Source organism: Notamacropus eugenii, chromosome 3, assembly GCF_028372415.1.
Source record: "Notamacropus eugenii isolate mMacEug1 chromosome 3, mMacEug1.pri_v2, whole genome shotgun sequence".
In the NCBI taxonomy this organism is placed as follows: Eukaryota; Metazoa; Chordata; class Mammalia; order Diprotodontia; family Macropodidae; genus Notamacropus; species Notamacropus eugenii.
In genome coordinates this window covers 188,907,409-188,917,637 of record NC_092874.1, presented here as the reverse complement: position 1 = coordinate 188,917,637, position 10,229 = coordinate 188,907,409, and the positions used below count along the sequence as shown (strand labels likewise).

Here is a 10,229-nt window from a genome sequence, read left to right as displayed (position 1 = left end):
GAGATTTGAACTCAGACCATACAGAATTACATTCATTGTTATTTCACTGAAATTGTTATTTCATGCTATCTTTTCCCAAATTCTTACTCATTGGATCATCAGGTCATGGGATATGAAAGAATAAAATAGGTAGCCCAATAGTGCAATTTTATGGATGAGTTAGTATGTCCAGAAAGTCAAAACACTTTGCCTAGGTAGTAAGTAGAAGAGTTGGAATTTAATGCTAGTGCTTTGGCTTTCAAATACATGTGTCTTCCTACTGCACCACTATGCAACTTTCACTGTAATTACTAGTTTGTGAATTGAAGCTTCATATTTAAATCCTACAGTCTGGGAATGAGATTTCTAAGAACAGTATTTTTTTAAAACAAAGATGAATCTATAATATCACCAAAATTGGTAAACCTTCCAGCAATTAAGGTCAGAGTCCATCTATGTCATCTCACTTTGTGTAACTCTTGCTGTTTTTCCATAAATCCTTCATAGAGGATGCCTATAACATGCTAGAGATACATAAGATGCTGCAATTTGGACCTCTTGATATTTTATGGATAGCAGTGGATTGGGTAGGGTGACTATTGGTTATGCTTTGTTCTCACTCACCTCCTTTTCCATTGACATCTCTCATATTATTTTCCTTACTTCTCCTTCACAATGGTTGACTGGCTACCATTTTTACCCACTATGTACCTTTCCATTTCCCCTTAGTTTACTTGAAATTTAATTCTTCAAAGATTGCTATTCCTTGACACACCCAAACAACATTGTCAGAAGAACATTGATTTTTTAAACATGGATGCTTGTTTCAGAAAGAAACTTGGTGTCATTAAAAGCACTGTACAATTTCTCAGAGGCAATCTAGCCTCCTCTTCAATTATAGACCCATTTCATTGTCATCTGTACCTGTCAAAGATACATATGGACAAATAATGGACGAGTTCTATGTGTTATTTATTCAACTGTGTGTCATAGTTTGGACAACAGAGAACAATTTCAGTTGAACAAAGGCCAATCATATCAAATTAATTATTTGTCTACATAGATAATTTTCAGATCCAACCTGCAAACCAGGATAGAAAGAGTACTCTAAAACAGCTAACTTCATTTTTCCATTTCTTTCCAGCTAATCTCATTTACTATCCACTGCTTTGCCTCCTTACTTCTCCATGATCATGGTTCTCCTAGAAAAAACTCTCCTGCAATGTCATTGTGGAGATTAACTCAGCTTTGATACTCAGTACCCCAGCATCTTCTTTGCTCTGATTGGAGGGTTGGAGGACAGAGCAATGAATACCTCCCAAAGCCTCCCTTTATAGAGATGTAGAACTTTTATAGTTTTCTTCATTTACCATCAGCTGTTCTGTTTAGTTTAGATTGTAAAAAAATATGTGTTCCTTGCCTTGAAGACCCTCTGGCACCCTTTCTACTTTTTCTGATTCCTTTTTCATCCCCCATTATGTCATAAACTCTTTAAGGGCAAGGACTATCTTTTCTTATCTTATTTGTAGCCTTAGCATAGTATCTGGCATATTATAGATGCTTAAAGAATGTTTATTGACTGTTGACTTAATATCATGAATAATGTCTATGAAAAACAAACAGTATATATATTTTCCCAAGCCATTATGTTGAAAACTGAAGATCAAAGTCACCAAATACATATTTCTTAACTGTGACCCAGTTTAACCATAACATAAATTCAAGCAAGACCAGTCTTATGTGAAGCTCTCAACTCGAAGATTTAAGCTTCCATTTACAGATATTTTGGGGTTTTCTGGAAAAACTCCTCTCTCAGATAGAATCAGTACCATATGAGTTTAAATAATCTTTTCTAATGTCAAATATATATATATATATATATATATATATACCTAGTATGTTGTCTTATGTTGAAGGTTTCTCTAGTAGGCATCTAGGTAACTCACTTCCATAACTGACCTTATCATGGGATTTCCTGACCAGTTATATAATCCATTCTAAAAATGAACCTGCATCATAAAAGGGTTGACACAGCATTATGGCAATGGATGACTGTGTGGAAATCCTGCAGCCAAAAACCTCTCAAATAAGGTAATGAAGCCCTTTGCACCTCCTGCCAAAAATTTGTAATTAATTTCTGTACTTCAAAAATTAAATTATGAAGCTCTAAAAAACCAACATAGTTTACTCATTCCCCTCAAAAATGGTTCTTAAGTAGTCATGTCATTCCAATTTATTTAAAAAAAGTCATTGCCCACTCACATTCTGATGACGTAGTTGAGAATTAGTTGACCTGACAATTTCCCACTGCAACTGAGGAATCAATTGTTTTTCCCTTTTGTTATGCTGATTATCAGAAGTATTCCCAAGCAATTAAAAACTACAGTCACAGAAAAAAGAGAAACTATAAGTGCTTATTCCCACATAATACATTTGGAATGTTTTATTATACAATAAGAGAATAGAAGTAACATGTCTCCAGACAGAGTAGCTCACCTGTCATAATCAATAGATACATGTTGTAAGGTAACTGGATTTTTCTCAATAAATCTGGGGTCTAACATCTACATATCATCTTTGGATAAGGATTCACGTTAATTTCATAAGTTAATATGCCATGTTACAAATGTCTTAGTTTTCAGTGAGTTCAATATTTAAGAATACTTGCCAGCTATGGTGGTTTATGAGTTAATTGGCAATTATTCTTTTCCCTAAAATTAGGTAGAGTGCCAGATTGGGGTAAAAATTAAGCTATCCCCCAAGAATTGGTACTATCTGCATTTACTAACATATTAAGCATTTAGGTTCTAGCATGGTATCAAATTCCTTAGAATAATTCCTGATATTGCAAACTATAATTGGAATAGAATTTCATTTCCATAATACAATGTTGATACCAGAACATATCAGGACATTTATATAAATGAGTTCTATAGCTTCTTTACCTGTTATTGTTTTCCCTTACTTCCAACATTATTTTAAAAAAAACCCCACATAATATTTAAAAAATGCTCCAGTTTAAAATTCAAATGATATTTTATTAGAACTGGGGGAAAATATGCTCCTAAGGTTCATAATTCCCTAGGAAATAAGCTATTGTACAAAAACCCCTGTGGATGTTTTTTTCTTTGTTAAAATAATATTCTGTAATTTACATTAACATACTTTATAATAGCCTTTTAAAAGCAAAGAATAAAGCTTTGGAGTTCTAAATTAAGATTCCCCCATCAGCATTTCTACTCACTTCAGATATTTTCTGATACAAAGCTTTGGTCCCTCCTTTCATGATATTATTCTGAAGCAGTAAAGCCAATAACTCCTGCTTCATAATGCTAAGCACTCCAGTGGGAAACACAAACAGAGCGCATAAACCAAAGTATTCATTTCATGAGGTTTTATTAAAAGGTTTCACCTCTAAATTGAGCTGTCACCCACAGTTGGGAAACTTTTTACCACAATTTATTTTAACTATGTAAAACATTAAAGGAATGAATTTCTCCAGCTTTTCATATAATGGGGCATGACCTCTCCTACTCACTATGAGCAATCTACGATGCCTTTAATCAAATTGCCTGGAGAGTAAAAATACGACGTATGTTTTTCTGCTTTCCCAAGTTCTCAGAAATGACCCTAACTTCGTTAACATGCTATAGATTTCCGGGTATATCAAGTAAGCTCTTTGGATTTCTCACAGGGAAACTACCCTGAATGATTAAAAGATAATGTCTAGACAAGGACATTCAGTAATTTATATATCATTCATTTGTGATATAGCTCTATATAGCTTTTCAAGGAATTGGACTAACTGCTTTTCCAGCTTCCTCAATGTTGCTCTTAGTAGACAGTGTCATAGGTCATTACCAATGTTTCCCTTATGTAAGCAATTCCACTTTTCTATTAAAATACTAATTTCCATCTTATGACAGTATGTTTTGAAGTAGCATCTACATTATAAAAAGTCAAGTCGCTTTGAAATATTAAAGGAATGTATTTAAGTGAAGGGTTTTCAGACAGGTTGTTTTTTCCTGCATTCCTGATGACAGAAAGATTTTAGCCTAGAAAGTCAATAGTAAATTTTATTAAAGTCATTATTTTCCTGTTACAGGCCTCATACTTTAAATAAACTACAGCTGACAATGCTGTCTTACATATTGTCACACTGTAAAATGCCCCCTCTTTATTACCGCAGGGATAACTCATTTAGAACTTTGGAAGTGTTTTCACATTGGAGTTGTTCATTTTCAGAGCTGGCCTATGGCTGCATCTAAAGAATGTGTTGGATAGTTGAGACTTTTCCTCTTTTGTGCTAAACATCGTAGAGAAAAATATAATCTTGCCAACAACATTTTTTAGATAAAGATAAATGTCCCTTCTGCTTAAATTAAATGTGTCTCAATCTTTCTATATTAGTATATACAGTATGACTGCCCATTTTATTATTTTTCCCTTAGATAATACAGAAGTATAAAGTAACCATACAATGTGTTTTATTTCACTCTCATTTTCACTGACAAAAATTACATTATTTCCTGTATAATCTTCTCCCCAACATCATTTTATATAACATCATCTAAATCACAAGATTGTGTAGACATTATGAAGAGAATAATGATACAAAAAGCATTCTTATAAAGAACAATGGGTCCATATTTATTTCTGAAAACTATTTCATCAGTCAAGGGATGCTAAGGGATAGCGACTTGATATGCTTCCATTTTAAAACTCTACCAATAGCTTGTCTAGTCTTATTTTTCAATTTACAGAATCACAGACTTTTCAAGTTGGAAGGGATTAAAGGCTGTCTTGTTCAACCCATACCTAAAATATATACCTGCTGCAATATTCACAACATGTGGTCTTCCAGCCTTTGGTTTTCCTTCACTGTGGGCAAATCCTCTGTCTTCCAAGGCAATCTATCCTCTCTCATATAAGTTCTCTTTATGAGGAAGTTTTTTATTTTGTTTGGTTGGGGGGGTTCTTTTCTTATATACAAAATATAGATTTTTTCTTTATTCAAGTTTCACCCAAATGCTTCTAATTCTGCCTACTAGCCAAATAACTACTTCTAATTACTATTATTAATATGTGGGATATTAATAACTAACATTTGCATAGAACTCTAAGATTTTCAAGGTCCTTTACAAATATTCTCATAACCCTGAGAGGCAGGTAGTATTATCATCCTCAATGTACAGATAAGAAAATTGAGACCAGTGGAGGTTAAACAACTTGGTCAGGGTCATACAATTTGTAAGTGTCAGAGCCTAAGTTTGAACTCAGCCACATATAAGTACTAAGGAATAAACATCATACAGCAGATGTGGCCTGACCATGGTAGGGGGATTGTAGTGTTAGACACTGTACCTCTCCATTCAACTAAATTTATCATATTTCTCAGTTTGGGACGCCATTTTACACTATATTAAAATATTGAGCTTTTACTTTGCTGATACCTCCTGTCTACTAAAGTCTTTCAGACGAACTTCTATTTGTTTCTTTTGTACCTTGGACTTTTTGAAATCAAGTGCAAGAACCTGTATTTATCACTAATAAATACCTTATTAGATCTGACCCAGTGTTCTGAACTGTCAGGATCTTTTCCCTGACTTTGTGTCTGTCACCCAGTGTTACTTGTTCCTCACACCTTTATATCCTGTGGCAGACAAGTAACTAAATTATCTCTACTTTTATCCACGTCATTAACATAAAATGATCAAACCATCAATAATTATTCTTTGTATCAAGTCCTTCAATCCTTTCTAAATGTACCAAGTTTTAGTACCATTTAGGCCAGGGCACAGCAAATTATATTTCTAGAGCCAAATCTAGCCTTCCACTTTTTTCATTTTCATTATAGCCCAGAAGCTAAGGATTTTTTTCAACATTTTAAAATGATCTTATTACATTCAAAAATGTAAAAACTGATTTTTAACTCAAGTCATAAAAACTAAACAAACAAAAACAATTAAAACAGGCAGCAGGACAGATTTGGCCACTGGCTATTGTTTTCAAACCCTGATCTAGCTCTTCACCTTTTCCCCAGCAATAACAAAAGACTTTGTCAAATGTTTCAATTGTTTCTAGGTAAATTTTATCTACAACTCTTTGCTCCATTCATGTCTGAGGGAGTTCTGTGAATCTTTTTCTCCTAGTGTCCGGTGAGAGACCATGAAGTAAGGGGAATCTTTTGTCTTTGAGGTCGTGGGCCCCTCTGGTAAATGAAGCTTAGATCATTGACCTTTTTATTTGTTCATTTACTTTTTAGATTGAGGAGTGGTCTCAGATTTGGTCAGGGAAGTGAGACACAATAACCTAGGGGTCAAAATTAGGGATAGGTATCGCTGCCAGTACGTGCATCAAGAAACAAGGAGTACCCCAGTCAAGTAGAATGATTCATCTGAAAGTTGTGCCACCTTGGACATTGAATTGGTGAGACTAATGCTTTGTAAGAGCTGAGCTAAATTTTAGCCCACTTCCTCAGAGACTGAGACTGTAGAGGGGAGAGTGTGCCCTAGTGATATTAGAGGAAAAGTTTATTTGTTGTTCTTTCTATAATATGAAATACTTATCCCATTATACAAGCCAGTTGATGGTTAGACCGTACTTGAATCTGGGATACTAGTCACTGGCCCCTAACAATGAGGGAATATACCCAGTTGGGGTTTGAGCTGATACTATAGGAAAAGAGAAGCACCTCAATCTCTCAGTATACCTAGATCCCTTAAGGGAAGTGAAATCTTCCTCATGCTTAGAAACGGAGGCAAGAGCATTATTTTTTATTCAAGGATTCATCAGGGATAAAATCATGCCCTTCACATTTCAGTGATACCTGGAAAAATTCTCCCCCTGACACTTTCAACTTTTGGATACTTTTGAATATCTGATACTAGAGAAATTAGCAAAATATGTTTTTCTTAGGTTTTAATTTTTGTCGTATGGTTTTCTATATGTGTTTCCTCACATGTCAGTTCCACTTTATCTTATAGACTATTAGATTTGTTTATCCACTGAGTGTTTAAAAACTTACTTTATAACAATTCAGATTAAGTATTGAGAAATGGTGGGCCTAATACAATTATATCATTAAATGTTGGTGTTTGAGAAATATTTATATTTTATTTTTGCATTTAAATAGAACATTCTGATTGCCTTATTGTGAGATCCTTATACCTTGTAAGTTACTACAGCAAAATTTGTTTAAGTGTCTGGAAATCCTAAGTAAGAAATCTGGAACTCTTCTCTGACCTTGTTTTGCTTTTTCTCCACCTCTGACTAAACTTGTTTGTCCTGTTGGATGAGTTTATAGTTCCATTTTTATTTCCCTTTCAGTGGCAAGGATCCATTGGGGGTAAACTCCTAGGTGCCTTTTGGAATAAGAACTGAGAAGAAATTTGCCTGTATCTGAGAGAACTGGTTATGTTACAGGGAATTCGAAAGAAATTTTGAGGCAGCTAGGTGGCACAGTGGATGAAGTGCTGGGACTGAAGTCACGAAGACCTGAATTCAAAACTAGCCTCTACAACTTACTAGCTGTGTGACCCTGGGCAAGTCACTTCACCCTGTTTGCCTCGGTTTCCTCCTCTGTAAAATGAGCTGGAGAAGGAAGAGGCAAACTACTCTGTTTGCCTTAATCCACCGAAGAAGGAAATGGCATACCATTCCAGTATCTTTGCAAAGAATACCCCATGGACCCAGTTTTCCTGCACCCTTCCCCTCTCAGCTCCTACAATCTCTGGTTTGTGAGATGGTTATAAATTTTCCTGACTGCAAAGGAGACCTGAAGAGAAACACCAAGCTAGACACAGTTTTCTCACTTCAGGTCCTTTACTGTGGAGTCTGTTCATTACCAAGAGAGTACTGTGAATATATGCCTGATGTTGCTAAATGTAGACAGTGGTTAGAAAAGAATTTTTCAAATGAGTTTGCAAAGCTCACTGCAGAAAATTCACCTAAACAAGAACGTGGAATTAGAGAAGGCCCAGGAATAGCAGAGGAAGAGGAAGAAAAGAAAAAGCAAAAGAAGAGGTGGAAGGGGTCAGATAAAAACAAAAAAGAAGATAGTTCCGCAAAAGCTACGATAGCTAAAATTTCTACAGTAAAGAAGAAATACTTGACAAGAATGTGTGGCCTTGGAACTTCTGAGGCTGACCTTAAAGATGCACAAAGGTTTTTTGCTCAGAAAGTCTCCTGTGGTGCCTCAGTTATGAGGGAGGATGAAATCATCATTTAGGGAAACTTTTCAGATGACATTATTGATGTAATTCAGGAGAAGTGGCCAGAGGTGGACGATGACAGCATTGAGGATCTCAGAGAAGTAAAAAAATGATTTTAAAAATTTGTTTGTATTTAATAACCCACAGTTATAGTTGATGGAAAGGAAAGGGAAAGGGAAAGGGAAGGAAGCCTCTAAATGTGTTTGTGTGTGTGTGTGTGTGTGTGTGTGTGTGTGTGTGTGTATCCTACAGTAAAACTGTAGAAGACCCTTATCCTTGGCATTTCACTGTTCTGTACAAAGCTGCTTGTGGTTTTTTTTCTTTTGTTTTGTTTTTTAAATTGCCAAAGTCCAATAAACTGGGGAAATCCATCATGCTTATGCATGAAATACAGATTTAGTTAAATAAAAAATTTGTCTTTAAAAAATGTCCCATGGACAAACATTGGCCTGCTACAGTTCATAGAGTCATGAAGAGTCAGACAAGACTGAAGGAGATGACAATACCGATAACAACCTGCAACCAGTACTACAACAACTCCCACAACAAACAGTGACAACCACCATCATTACAACAGAAATCTCGGTGTCTTACACGAAAAGAGACATGTCACATTTTTTGTCCAGTCTCCAGTTGGATATTCTTATGTGCTGAAGAAATCAGGCAAGACCTTCCATCTATGTCAATTGATTTGTCACGATAGGATGAAGGAGTAGCAGCCATAACCCGCATGGACAGTCCCATATACTCTGGGACTGAGATAAAGATTCAACTTTTCTAAGAGTAAAAAACATCATTTTATTTTTGTTTGGGAGATATCTAATGGATTGAACCCATCCACTGTGAATGTGCATGAAGAGCAGTGGAGAGAGCCTATTCAAACAAGGAAAGGGTGAAATACACTCATCAATACCTCCAGACACAGAGCAATTTGTTCTCACTAAGCCATGTCAGTTTAGTCTTTAACCAGAGAATGAAAGGCTAAGTCCCAATTGACCCAATGTCCTAAATCTCTGTAGAGAAGGCCCCATGTGTACTGGAAAGCTTCATCTTGGGCAGGTTTCCTTTTGGGACAGGAAACTGCTTCTCTTTGCCTTTGCTTTTTCTTTTAACTCACGATTTGAGGAAAGCCACTTTAACACTGTGAGACACTTTTTGAGAATTAAAAGCAAGGAGTAATGTGTAGTAAGCTTTTTGAAATGATCTTTGTTAACCCAAAAAACTCTGTATTGAGAGATAACTGATTTTTATCTACACATGTGGTACTGTAGAATAGAGTTGTTAAACACTCAAGCCTCAACACTTCTAAGTGTTTCCTAAATTACAGGATTAAAATGAAATTGAGAAATATTACATAAAATAAATAAAATACAATAGAACACAAATAATGTTAATATGTAGTTTTCTAAGTCAGTATATACCATGTAGGAATATTAAAAATGATTTATTGAGCCCATTTTTGTTGAACTTGAAAGTCCTTCTGTAACAGATTTAGACACATTGAATGTCTTGAGATTCTCATATGGCAATGGGAATCAAGTGAAAGAACAATATGCTTCTCTGGAGATCCCAGGGGTATGATATGGATTGGGTCTATTGACAATTTTTTTTTGAAAAAGCACGCTTCCTTCTCTGCTGAAGACAATAAATTCTTCAGAGAGGAGAGAATGTAATGGGGGTATACCAGCTTGGCTGATATAACCTCCATATAGAGGGCAAATTGGTGGCACGGCAGATAGATTGTGATAGATTGTTGGAGCTAGGGTCTGGAATATTCATTTTCCTGAGTTTCAGATCTGGCCTCTGACATTTGCTTGATCCTGTCTACCTCAGTTTTTTCATGTGTAAAATGAATTGGAGAATGACAAACCACTTCAGTATCTTTGCCAAGAAAACTTCAAATGGAGTCACAAAGAACTGGATATGACTGAACAAGAGGACACTGGGGAGCTGATTTCAGGAGAATCTTGCTATCCTTTGAGGGAAGAATCTTGTAGAGATGGTGGAGAATATATGGACATTTTGTAACTGACTCTG

The 10,229-nt window shown here is 35.5% G+C and overlaps 1 pseudogene; it reads left to right on the top strand.

Annotated features, from left to right (window-relative positions):
* Positions 1-7,773: 7,773 nt before the first annotated feature.
* On the top strand, positions 7,774-8,305 carry LOC140531327 (density-regulated protein pseudogene; annotated as a pseudogene).
* Positions 8,306-10,229: the final 1,924 nt, after the last annotated feature.